Here is a 14,163-nt window from a genome sequence, read left to right as displayed (position 1 = left end):
GTGTGCGTGTGTGTGTGTGTGTGAGTGCGTGTTTTCATCAGTTACACAGTGATGACCTCTAACACTGGTCACAAGTACAGTTTTGATCAAGTGGCAGCAGTTTTTGTCTGCAGAATAAATGTGTTGCCACCCTTGTAATGGGGGCATGTCTTCCTTATTGTAACAGAAACACAGTGAGCCAGGCTTCCATGACATTTGATCCTTGTTTTTTTACCGTCAACACTTTATAATAAAATATTAATATCTTTTGAACATTTCTACATTTTGACACTTTTTATTCGGGTTTTATGTAATAGATCAACACATGCATTTGTATTCAGTCTCCCTGAGTCAACAATTTGTGGATTCACATTTTACTGCAATTACAGTCACAAGTCTTTTGAGGTATTTCGCAACTAGTTGAAATTGAGAGACATTATCTTTTCATACTTTGCTGCAAATTCTGAAGTTTAGTTTTGATTCTGGACTTTGACTAGGTCATTCTAACTCATAGATATGCTCTTATCTAACCCATTGTTTTGTAACGCTGAATGTTTAGCGTTGTTCTCCGGAGGGCGAACCTCCATCTCAGTCTTAAGTCTTTTCCAGTTTTCATCCATCTCCCTATAAACTAAAAAGCTTAATCTAAAGAAAAGCAGACGCTATGGGTACTTTTCTAGATAGATGACTTTTGAAAGTGATTAGCTCTTCTGGAAACTAACAAACTTTTGAGCTTTATTTCTAAAAAAAAAAAAAAAAAGAAAAAAAAAGATGGGTAACACTTTATTTGAATGGGGATGAATAAGACTGTCATGACATTGTCATAAACATGACATAACACCTGTCATAAACATGAATAAGCCAAAATGTCTTTGTTATGACAACTCAACATTAACAAAGAAATCATTACTGTTTAAACTTTACCTTTAATAACATAAAGCTACCTGATTTTTAAAGTGTAATCAGTAATACTTTTATAATAAATTTATATCAGTAATGATTTCTTGGTTAATGTCAAGTTGTCATAAGAAAGACATTTTGAATAATGTCAACGTTGTATTAAAAGTGTCATAATTTACCGAATGACGCTTTATGACACCAGTCATAAATATTCATGAAGGCGTATTCATGTTCATGACATGAGTTATGTTATGTTTATAACAGTGTTATTCACCCCCTTCAAATAAAGTGTTACCAAAAGATTTCATAAGCCAGAAGATTTTCCTTCTACTTCACTATTATGCTTTGTTTTTGCTATATTATGCTATAAAATTTGAAAAAATGTGACAAATTGTGGAGCAGTTCAATGGATGTTAATACTTTTTGTATGAAACAGAATAAAAAGTCAGTGAAGGACAACATCCAGTCACCTTTGTGGCTCCTGCAGTGCATTTGGATGCCGACTGTTCTGACACAAACTAAAAGAAGGCAAAACATTTTAAATCAAAGCTGCTATTGAACGCAATTAAAATTAAGCATCACTGAGTGAGTTCAGTGAAACTGGCTGCTGGGTGTCAGTCCTTTTCAGCCCAAAGATATTTGTTCTACATTTTATTAGTTATAATTAAAAAGCAAGTAGTCAAAGTGTCAAGAATTTACTATCTGGCTCAAAATCAACAATGCCAGGAAATGACAGACAGCTGAATTTATTTCCACCACCACCAATTACTCAGGCCACATGAAATGGGCCCCATCATCCAGACGGTCTGCGGTATCAGCGCTCCATCTTAAAGCAGGGATGATGAAGCATCCCTTGAAGTCAAACGCTGATAAGTGATTTTAGCGGATAAGACTTTGCAGATAGACCACAGCAATAAGAAACCAAGTTTAACATGTGGCTTGGAGATAGATAAATTGTTCACGGTTTTAACTTCACGTTTCCGTTTCTTCCATCTTTCCTGTTTGACTGTAAGCGTCGGAAAAGTCACAGTCCTCCAGCATCAAAAAGAATCTGGCATTTATTTTGAGCTTTGAAAATGGGTTTAGTTCTTATCGCTGACGGTGTGCATGGTAATTTGCACCTTGCCTCTCGCTCATTCTTCTGAGGTGGGTCGCATGCAGTTTGTGTGTAAACGTTAAGATTTGTGTGAAATAATGATGGAGTTGGAGTGATGTGGCAGTGCACTCCTAAACGTGTGTGTGTGTGTGTGTGTGCCGTCTCCTTCTGTTCTGACAGCCTGAGAGTAAACAGAAACAATATTAATCCCCCTTTTGCTCCCCCTACCCTTGTGTTTTCGTCATTTTTAATAACACGGTTTCTATTCAACAATTAATCCAATTAACAAGGATTCAGATAATTAATGAACATGCGTTCAACCTCTTTTGAGGAGAGGCTGTTAGCACAGTCACAATGAGCTCGGAGAGAGCGCCCTGGGTTTTCAACTCAAAGTATGCTGATGGAGACAATCGGGCTCCTCGGCAGGGGCCCCGAAGCTTGTTGCGGCTCGCCTCGGGGGCCGCAGGCACAGGAAGTGAGCGGGAGCCGGTGATGATGAGGTATGGTTCAGTTCTGATAATGCCTGTGGCTGTGAAGGAGGCGAACAGCCTCTGATATACAAACAAGAACAACATCGCTCATTCTTTCTTCTGACTTGTGAGTTTGGGGACTGTGGGGAAAACGTGCTGGCAGAATCTAGGTCATTTACATCTTGAGGAAGGTGGGAGTGGAGCAGAAATTAAATAAATGCCTCTCTAGAAACTAAAACATACACAGAGAATAAAGAGAAAGTACACACCTATCATTCATCGCAACATCAACAGCCACTTTATTAGATACACCTTACTAGAAACAGGTTGGAGCCCGTTTTACCTCCAGAACTGTTTTAATTCTTGGTGGAATAGATTCAATAGCTCTTTGTCCAAATTAAATGATAGTTTCATGCAGCTGCTGCAGATTTGCTTCATCTGTAGCTGCGTTTCCGTTACATATGAGTGCAAGTCCTCGTAGAAAAAGCACTATTTTGCAATTGTGGCTCTTCCATTAAATAAGAAATTAAATTAACATTTGTGAATAAGTTTGTAACGCGATATCATGGCAGCGATGGATGTAAACACTTGCATGAGATACGTACATTTGTATTCCCTTCATATCAATTGAATAAATTATGCAATTTTTCATAAAAATAAATTTTATTTTGAGTTTTTACACTGCATTAAATGAAACATTTCAATGTATAATTTTATCTATTTGATGCAATAAATCAATCAGTCAAGTTTATGTGTGAAGCACATCTGAGCAACAACGCAGCTCAGTGCTTTGCATCACAAAAAAATCAATTGAAACATTACATTTTTCCAAGTGCCGTCACTTAAATAGGTAAATTCAAATTGTGCCATCTTCATGAAACGCCTCATTTGAACTATTTGACCTGAGTAATGGCCGAGTATGAAAATCCCAGGAGTTCAGCAGTTACTGAAATATTCACAGCAGCCTGTCTGGCACCAACAACCACCCCGACTTTAAAGTCAGTTTAATCACCTTTCCTGTTCAGTCCGATGCTCACTTTGAAGCCAGCGTCATCACATCATGTGATTGGCTGCTTCAGTATTTGTGGACGTGTGTACCTAATAAAGTGGCCGGTGAGAGTGTCGCTTGTTCCACCAGCTTGACAGAGACCCAAATCGCTCGGAACAACCTTCTGTTGCATTTGTTAGCGACTGGAGATTGTTTATCTACAGATCACTGACAGCAACACGGAGATATGGAGGATGAGAGCAAAACTAATGGGAAGGAAATAAAAGCAACGGCAGCTCATGCTGGGCAAAGTTAGCCAACCCCACAGGGTTTACTTTGTAGTCTGTAAAGCTAAATTCAATAAGAAGCTTCAACTTGCTCTGTGCACGCCTTGTTTTTGATGCCATTATCGAAGAAACAATACAAATGCTTCAGCCATTAAGACAGGATGCAACATATGTGCCTGACTGTGTGGAGACGCAGCCTCAGGCGTCTCACTGAGAGAAATTAACCACACGGAAGAGATGCAGAAGGACTATTCTTAGTCTGAGACGACTTTACTACACATTCAATGCAAGACCGGGCTGACAGTTAAAACAGCACACTCATACATACTCTTATTTGTTTATCTAAAAACAGTGGTAATAACCTTTAAGAAACAAATCGTTATGCTGCGTCCGTAAAGATTCAATCAGCAAGCAGCAGATTTGGTGTTCCACACAACTCTGGGCGACAGAAATCTGTTGGCAGCACTGATGAACATCTCAGCCATCTGTCAGAGATTTTAATCAACCCAAATCGCTCTGTTCCGACTTCATTTTACCTCTCGTTTTATTAAGCTTACAGAAACACAAACTGTGGTAATAACTCAGGCTTTTAGCTGCAGGGCTTGGAGCAATTAAACAGATGCAGGCTCGCTGGAAGACCAAACGACTTCCCTGCACACGGTGAGCACTGGTGTTGGAATACAAACACAAATTTAAATGTATTTATTTTATTGGTATTTTTTTGTTTTATTTTGTAGGTCAAATTAAAGTATGTCACTCATAAACATTAAGTTTAAGGAACATGAGCTGTCAGATTACATGAAAAAACATCTATGAAACTCCAGGCTTGTCATAGATTCTATTGGATTTACATCTTGACTTTGACTAGGCCATTCCAATGCCTGCATATGGTTTAATCAATGCATTTTAGGATCATTTTCCAGATGGAAGCTGCACCTCCTTTCCAATCTCAATTGTTTTTTCAGCCTCTGTTTAGCTCTATCCATCTTCACATCAACTTTGACCCCACAGTATGATGCTGCTACCACCATGTGCCAGGGTAACCTGGCAGAACACAAATATATGTCAGACTTTGAAGATCATAGACTCTTTATTTTCCTTTATAGCTGTGCATTTTCTTTGTTTGGGTCTATCGTCAAATCACAGTAGAATATCCTAAAATGCAAAAATGTTCAAGGGGTGTGAATACTTTTGCTGATCCTAGAATCTTGCTATTATTTTCTTATATTTTTTACACTGGTAAGCACTTATTTTTAACAATTTTATGAGGTGGGAGAATTGTTTTGCAGGTCTGTACTTGAAAAAGTAGAAATGTTGCATCTGGGAACATAAATAAATTTATTCAGTTTCCAAAAATCGAACTGAATCCTAGATGCTTAAAAAAAAAAGAAAGATAGAGAATAGTATGGATTTTGTTGTTGTTTCAGTTCTTCATAAATGAGACTATGCTGCAGAAAAAAGGTTACAGTTTCTGTTGGATTATTTCTGAACAATAAAAGGTGGCATGAGGAGAAAAAAATATCTATCACAATTCATTCAGCTGGTGCTACATTCCAGCTCTGCAGTGTTTCCAGTAACCCTTTCCTCTCCGCCGTACACCGTCCTGCATTTTGTTAAAGGTCACCTTGGGTGTTGTAGAGTAGACGGTCCAATGGTTTGGCAATCTGGTGATGGAAATACCTGTTGGCGCGCCTGAGACATGGCGAGGAGGACAGCTGGAGCTACTTATGACCGACGGCTGAGATGGGAAAACCTCCCGTCTGGACTCCTCCTGCCTTTAACCTGCACAACACACGTAAAAATCACAGGAAGGGAAACTTAAAAGTGGCCGGAGATAAACAAGTTGCACAGCCTCCTCATCCTCCTCCTTGTGGAGAGCTCGCAGGTGTCATTACAGCTCAGAGAGTCCAGCTGACTGTCCAGAAGTCTGTCTCGAATTGTTAACAGCGAGGATCCGCTCCGCATTTGTTTACCTGGCTGTGAGTGTGTCCGCTAACCCATAGCGGGGAAAGAAATGAGTGTTTGCGAGAGATAAAACCTGAGAGGAGGAGGAAAACAGATCACAGAAAAAAGAAAGCGCTGCGAAGGAAGAGTGACAAAAGGAAAGAGGCAGAGGATGGAATCTGCCCAGAGAGGCATCGATACTGTGGGGGGTCTGAAGTTTCACAGAAAGAATCAAAGCAACCATCAAAAACACTGAAGGATAAATCCACCGTTACACATACATTCTGCTTTTAGCTTTTCTGCCATAAATGTTTCAGATGATCAAACATAACAGACATACTGAATTAACTGTGATTGACCTCAGTCACTCTAGAACCTGTGGTTCTTAACCTGGGTTCGATCGAACCCCAGGGGTTCGGTGAGTCGGTCTCAGGGGTTCGGCGGAGCCTCTGCCGCGGRGGTAAAGACACACTTGTGTAAAGTCGTGATGACGCGCCGCTTTGCCATCACTTAATGCAGAGGATCACGTTACATTGCTTAGCCAATCAGAGGATCACGTTACATTGCTTAGCCAATCAGAGCTGCGGAGGAGCCCTGATTGAAGGAGCTCCACTCTCAGCATGGATTTGAACTTGTGTCTTTATTTACTTCAGCAAAGCTCACAGTTTTGACCAAATTCTGTAGCTTTCKGTGTACTTCTAAATCTGCTCCTTAGTCGCATCTTTTCGGGGTTGCTGCTGCCTCTAGTGGCGTGGGGGTGGTAACACAACTAATATAATTACATTACTAAATCAGAATACTGCAAAGTCTTTATCATTTATTATAATTTTTCATTCTCTTAAGAATGTAGAGCTAATTAAATGATCTAAACAAAACCTTAAAGTGGTTCCAGTTTCTCTCGATGGCCAACCTGTTGAAACTGTGGCAGATTTTAAATACCTTGGGTCGTTCCTGGACATTCAGATCAACTTTGCTGAAAACACTGACTATATTTTGAAGAACTGTTCTCAGAGTCTCTACCTTTTAAGAAGACTTAGTGACTTGAAGACTTATGTCTTGAATTTGGGGGGGAAAAAAATCATATTTTTTTTATCACAACAGAAGGGTTCAATGAATGCATATGAAACTGGTGGGTTCGGTACCTCAAAAAAGGTTAAGAACCACTGCTCTAGAACCTGTGTGACAGCATGAAGTAGACCAAATGATGTAAATAAAGCACAGATACATGGAAATTCAAGAACTACGGAGCTCCTTAGGACACATGGGGGAAAAAATGTTCTTTTGCACTACCTCGCAAAAGTGTTGCATTCCCTCATAATAAGTTGTGCAATAAATTAGCAAATACACCCAGGTCTATTTTGTATACAGACACAAATGTCAGTTTAAAATTGCAAATATGTACACATTAAAGAGCCTCAGTGAAAGCATGTTTATGTATTCTTAATTCTTTGGTGCCAAAAGGAATACAATACTTTTGTGAGGTAATGCAAAAGAAAAAGAAATCCTCCATGTCCCCTATGGGACTCCGTAAGGAACAGACAGGAGACAAAGTGAACTATATCAGTCTGGAATAGGTTACAAAGTGATTTCTGAGGATTTTGAATTATTACAGCTAAGTAGGTAAATTTCTACTGCTCCCGTCTGCTCCCGTGTTGGACACATCTGAGTTTCTCCCCAGATGAGGAAGGAGTCTATAAGCATATGTGAAAAAGAGCAATCGGTCCCAGGGGAGCATTTATTTCTGTTGCACATCACAATCCCCTCACTGCAGATCCTAACAACCTGCCTTTTGAGAGCAAACCACGACCACCGAAATAAGAGCGACAGGAGAAGAAGAAGCGGGAGACGAAATAAAAAGAGGAAGTGAGCGATAAAGAGGAAGATGGATGAAGACTTCCTGAATGCTTAATAAATCTGTCACTGGTTGGAGCTGAAACGTGCAACGCACAATCCGGCTTTGATCAAGTGTGACCCTCATGGATGAATTATGGGATTTTCAACATGGGTAGAAATTACAAGTAAACTGGGGCATTCTCATTCAGCTTGTTTGTTCAGATAAGGGAGTGTGGTGATGTTGTTAGGTGACAGCTGTCAGCTCCATTCTTTTGTTTTTCACTCCGGAGGAAGAAAAAAAGCTAACAATGTGGTTTCATCTCCAGTTTTCTCCTCCCTCTGTAGATAACAGATCCTAAATCTCAGCTCTTGGTTGATGCAATCTTCTTCGCGAAGTGACACAACATCCCATTTCCCTCCGTCTGGACGCAGGCCACACAGCCTCTCCTTCTCTTCCTTTCTCTCCATGCTGGATTCCCTTTAGACTATCGGTCTGTCGTTTCTCTTAGGTGCAACTAATCACTGTGTCTTTCCCTTTATTCAGCATGTTCTCCTCCTCAAACACAACCCAAAAACAGCATCATGCTGCCTTTCCTCTGCTATAATTGTCTTTCCCTTCCATCCTCAGACTTGGCCTTTTCTCTGCCTTCCACGGTCTCTTTTTTTCCCCCCCTCATCAACAGAAAGCTATCGCCATGTTTGTGTAGCTTTTGTTGTGCAGCTCAGTGCAGCATAAAAGCCTTTGTTGGCCTGCCATAGCAGTGATGTGGCGAGACGAAGATGCACAAGGACAAACTTGAACTCCATGAAGCCCACTTTAAGAAAATTGCATCGGATTGTGACGCAGCGCCTCAACCTGAAGGCAGCAGAAAGGAGCCAGACGTCCTGTGCTTATCTGAGCCATGCTGATCTGTGTGGCCGTGTGAATTCTGCACATCGTGGCGATGCTTGTGGTGCTTTCCACGGCGAGATGACTTGAATTTGTGCCTCAGTGGGAGCTATGGCCGGCTGCAGGGCAGCAGCAGCTGTTGTGAGAGGCGGCGCTAACTTAGCTAATAATAGCCGTAGAGCTGAGTGAGTGCCAATGGGCCCCACATCATGTAGAGTTGACCATCGGGGTCCAGTTGCAATGAAGAGCAGCAATCAGGTCAGGTCCTGGATTAAAGATCACAGCTTCCCTGCTTGTAGGGAGGAAGGCCAGTGGAGGTCTGTGGAAAACATAAAAAGTTATTGCGTGACACATAAATAAAATCATGCCAAGAAAATATTCATTGTAGAGATACGAGAGGTTATGGTCACTTTTATGGATAAAATTGTTGCAGCATTGCTAAATGCTAACATTATTTAGCTAAATGCTAAATAATCTCCAGTTTATTTAGCAACATTATAAATAACATTATTTAGCTAAATGCTAAATAATGTTATTTTGAATTGGAACAAATTAAAAATGCAGTGTTTATGGAAATAAAGTAGAAAAGAAAAATACATTGTTGACCTGAAAACTGTCTCAAATGTTTACCTTTTTAAAAAATGCAGAAGTTTCTTGACTCTTTGAGTTGAATGTTTTTTATTTTGTTGGTCTAGAAAATGTTTTAGTCTCAGCAACAACAGAAACTTGATTTAAAATGCCATGAACGTGTCTGTTTTTGAGTAAAAAGCTGTTGGATATTTGCGGACCTACAAAAAAGACGAGATTAAAAGTTTCTTTATTTCAGAAACTCAGCTCACATTGCAACATAATTATTGGTAATTTAAATGTATAATATTTACAGAGTAATAATGTGTTTATTCCTCAGTACATATTACAATATTTTCCTGAATGCTGCGAAAACGTTGGTTTTTAAATTACAATTTTTATCATAAGCATGCATTTATGACACTGCTGAATTACAGATAGATTGATTTCAACACAAGTACTTTTAATTTTTCAATAGGGTGCCGGTTTTATAAGTATCCAAGCCCTCAGACAACATTTTTCCTTACTATCCATGTAAATAATCACATTGTGGACTCGCATTGGAGCTGGAGACCTTGATATCAGTTCTATCGTTTTGTATAACATAATGTTCCACTTGTAGCATTTTTACTCCATGTTTATTTTCAGCTGTGTTCTTGGCTGCCTTAGGCTAACCTTTGGACTTCGATGATAATTTACATTTTCTCATCCTCAGATATGAAATGTATATAACCTACAAGGCCCTACAAGCCTGAAGAGAAATAAAAAAAGAGATGTAAAAATATAATATATGCCACATGATGTATAAAATTGATAAGTTTTAAACTATTTTAATGTAACTTTTAATTTAGCTTGATAGCACACTAAAATGTAACATGCAGAACAATTGAATTTTGTCGAAATAAGTGTTCAAAAAGTAAGGAGAAAATGGAAAAACTCAAAAGATAATGTAAAAATATGTTTAAAAAAGATATAAAAAAATAGCAAAATATGTGTGAAAAGGTAAAAAAGAAGCAAATGTATCTATTTTCTCTATTTGTTTAAGCATTTAATAAAATAGTTGTCATTTTTGGGTCAGACAGTTTCAGTCCCCTATGTTTACTAATTCTCTAAATTTATAATTATATGCATCCTAATTGTTTAACTGAATGAGGCTAACTCTAAAAGTGTAGTGGGATCAGATCACGTTGTTACAATACCATCACCTCAACATTTTATCTTAAATATCTTTTAATAAGAACAAACAAACAACATTTAAAAACAAGAACAAAGGGTTTCGGGAATCCTCTTGGCTGAAAATAATAATGTGCCTTTATCTGTGACAGATAATATCTGCTGTTGGGAAGCAGAGCAGCATGTTATAGCCTGTTCTCTATGACCGCAGGAAATACACTGAATGTGCTGCAATTTATTTCCTGCTGTATAGTGGGGCACCTGCAGTCACAGAATGATCAATAGCTCATCACGAGGAAGGGGAAAAAGGTCAGAATATTATGATTAGAATCATTTTAACTCTACTGTAAACGTGTTGTTGGTGGGTTTTTTCTCCTGTGTGAGAACATGGCGAGATAAGGAAGAAATTCAAGCTGTGTGTTTCTGGCCTGCAGGTCTGAGGCAGTCATGCGGCCATGTTGTTGATAGACCAAATAAACTTGATGTTTGCCTCCATTTCTGTTCATTTCCCAGCTCATTTTGTTAGGCGCATGAGCAATTACAGCTGGCTGCTGTTGTTTAGCATTGTTGGCTGTTATTGCGTGTATGTCAAAATGTAATGTAATGTAATGTAATGTTTTGGGGGCGTAAATTCAATAATTTGTAGTGACTCCTTCCTTAGGGAGGCTGAAAGAAATTCTCTATAATGTCAGCATTAAATCTTGAACACTGGGTGCATCAAAAATCTTATTTATTCAAGCAATTCTATAAGAAACCGAAACGTGCCATATCAAAGTGACCTTTTTCACATATTCACATAAACCCAAAATTCACTTTCACTGAAAATCTGAATATAACATAAAAACAATAATAGGGGTTTTTAATGCACAAATGTCATGCAACAGCCAAAACAATTATGGGAATGATTTGGAAGTTATCCAGCAGGAAGTCAACAGGCCGTTGCTAAAGAAGCTAGCTGTTCACAGATGTAAATGGAAAGTTAAGTGGAAGGAAAATGTGTGTTAGAAAAGTAACAGGCGGTGATGGCAGCCTTTAAAGTATTTTGAAGCAAAACTCATTCAGTAACGTAAAGGAGATTCACCAGGTGTGGACTGGTGCTGGAGTCAGAGTACAGACGGATCCAGGACTTGTGCTACAGCCGTCACATTTCTCATAAACCGGAGATGTCTCAAAGTGTCTTACCTAAGCTGAAAAAGAAATACTGAATTGCTGCTCAATGGTCCACACTGTCCACAAAGTAAGACAAGACATTTTTCATCATTTAGCAACCAAAGGAGCAGAGTCTGGAGAGTCACTGCTGCTTGAGATTCATCATGATGTTTTCATGATCAATGAGGATTTAAACCATGTTATCTGCTGTCGTTGATATATAGCAGATCAAAATGGCAGAAAATGCATTTTCAAATGTACTGATATTTATTAATGCTCTCAGGAAACTAATAGTGGGGAAAATAGCAAAAATAAAATGTCCGGTTTTTTTACTATCAATAACTAAAAGTTCTTACAATGAAAAATCTAAATTCTGATGAAATTTTCATGATAAATGATAAACGATTTGATAAATGTCCACCCATTTACATTAAATCACTGAGATCATCTGCTTTTGGTAAAACTCTGATTTATTGTGATGCATCTGTGTGCAAAACCAAGAGAGAACAAAAAAAACAATTAAAGAAAGCTCATCGTCAAACAATAATATACCATCTAATACTCTTTATTTTTGTTCTCTCGCCATCTTTCTGTTTCCAAGCTCTCCTGCTGCTGCCAGCCTGTGGCTCAGTAAAATTGGACAGGTGAAGCGGGACAGCGGGCGTCATTGATACACTTCGACAGAACTGCGGGCTATTCAGGGTTCGATCTGCTCATTAACCGAGAACAGAGGTGAAAACCTCCCCTCCCCTCCCCCCATCAAGGTGCTTGCTCTGTATTTGCTTTGCTTTTCATGCTCAGTTATTGAGGTAAAATACGCTTTTTTTTGGGGGGGTGAAAAGAGAACCTCCTTTCACTCGTTTCTCGATGCCAGGATCAAGCAGCAGGCAGAGAGCAGCTCATCTGTGTGGAACGTCTATTCAGAAACATTCTTTTCAGGATGTGCTGAGGTTGAAATATGGGCATTATGAACCTGTCTTCTGGTTGAGAATAGATTCCTCCGCAGGCCCGTAAAGTTGCTTTTGCAGGAGACATGACTTATACTAAGAGACAGTGCAAGTGTCCTTGTGAGTTTCAGAAATCAATTACACTATGTTTCCCCTGTGGACTGCAGGGCCGTATATGTATATGTGTCAGAGTGGGAGAAATATGGCTGCTGAGTCGTGCGCTGTGTCTGTGGAAAAGTTGGTTGGTGATAAACTGGCTCCAACGGCAGAAGATGCTTGCATAGTTACTGACTGGTCTTGGTGAACAAACAACGTGTCTCTGCTTCACGCGCGAACGCTAACAAACGAGCCCGCATGTAGCTCACCAACGATCACTGAGGGACACGCCGAGTTCAAAGCATGTTCACCAAACACGCGTGTGTGTGTGTGTTTATCTGGAGGAATGCTGTCAGTCGTCATTGCTGAGCGTCGTCCCCGGCGTGTTTCGGCAGCCTCTGTCTCCAGCTGGGTTTGTGACAGAATGGGTACAGTAGTACAACAGAAAACAATGCCACACTCGCTGCGTCAGCGCAGTGTTTATCACATCTCCCTCTGAAACAGCATTTGGAGATGATCAAATGATGTCTTTAGGTGTTTCATTAATGCATGCCTCACATCCACATGCAGGCTGTACAGGCGTGCAAAAGGAGAAGATAAATTACATGAATAAAAGTTTTCCTTTTTCACTCCGGCTGCTATAAATCTGAGCTCACAGTGGCTTCATTTTCCTCTGACTGAAGGAAAAACAAACACTTTATTCTGGAGTCAAGCACCATGGGAGGTAAGTGTTTGACAGTCAAAGAGCATCTTTGGTTTGGAAATGAATAAAACACTCTGAAACTTTGAAGCAAAACTCAAAGAATATTTTTTTACAGCTTGTCCACACTGCAAAAAATACTAACTGTGACCAAATGAGATTCTAAAAAAGGTTCATTTGCTGAAAGATCAACACAATCTGAGCTTTAAGGTTTATTTTATTTGTGTTTTTACAACTTTTAACGTATTTCTAATATTGTATAAAATAAGCTTAAAAGAAAATCAGCAGAATGTGCCAATGTTTTAGATCCGATTAATCGTCAGGATAATCATTGATTACTTAAGTAATTGTTAGTTGCAGCCCTATCTGTCCAATGGGTTTTGTGCCATCCACAAAATCCATTAGACTTTGGATTGCAGCTGACCAATCATTAGGCAGGTAGTCATAATATGATTGTATGATTGGTGCATTTAAGAAAATACAGAAAAACAATATAAGAGAACCAGCAGCCTCCAAATGATAATTTTTTTTGATCTGGTCAGGAATGCTCTCCGAGACAGAGGAAGATGGAGAAAAACTAATCTAACTCAGCTCAGTCTGGGTCACGCCGGTGTGTGAGGTTAGCGTTAAGGCTCAGAAAGCGCCACCTGCGTCCACGCAGCGCTGCTTAGCTTAGATTTGGCAAACGCCATCCTTCCGTCTGGCGTCAAACCCAGTGGACAGGCTGAATCTAATTTGGTCCTGTGCTGTGGACTGTAGGGACAGAGCGGCAGAAGAGTTTTTAACTGTTCGACTGGAAGTTTAATGAGGCGGCCCGTGGAGAGGAGGACGCACAACTTAGTGACGGCTCTGCTGCTGCACCGCTGCACACGAGGCATGAGCAATGACCTGGAGTGGTGCTGCACAGGTAGGAGCGTCAGTTTGTGCTGCCCAAAAAACAGCAAAGAACCGCTAACTAATCAGCTCTGTGCTCACATTTTTCAGAAAGAGTTGGAGTTTTCAATCACAATTTACATCTGAAATGCAACAATACACTCATGACCGACTGTAATTGTAACAAGAAAGCTGTAAAGCCCTCCCTCTCCCTTCGGATACTCACACACACACACGCACACGCACACGCACACACACACACACACACACAC

The sequence above is a fragment of the Poecilia reticulata genome, linkage group LG22 (genome assembly GCF_000633615.1).
Source record: "Poecilia reticulata strain Guanapo linkage group LG22, Guppy_female_1.0+MT, whole genome shotgun sequence".
Lineage (NCBI taxonomy): Eukaryota > Metazoa > Chordata > Actinopteri > Cyprinodontiformes > Poeciliidae > Poecilia > Poecilia reticulata.
Note: the sequence above shows the minus strand (reverse complement) of the source record.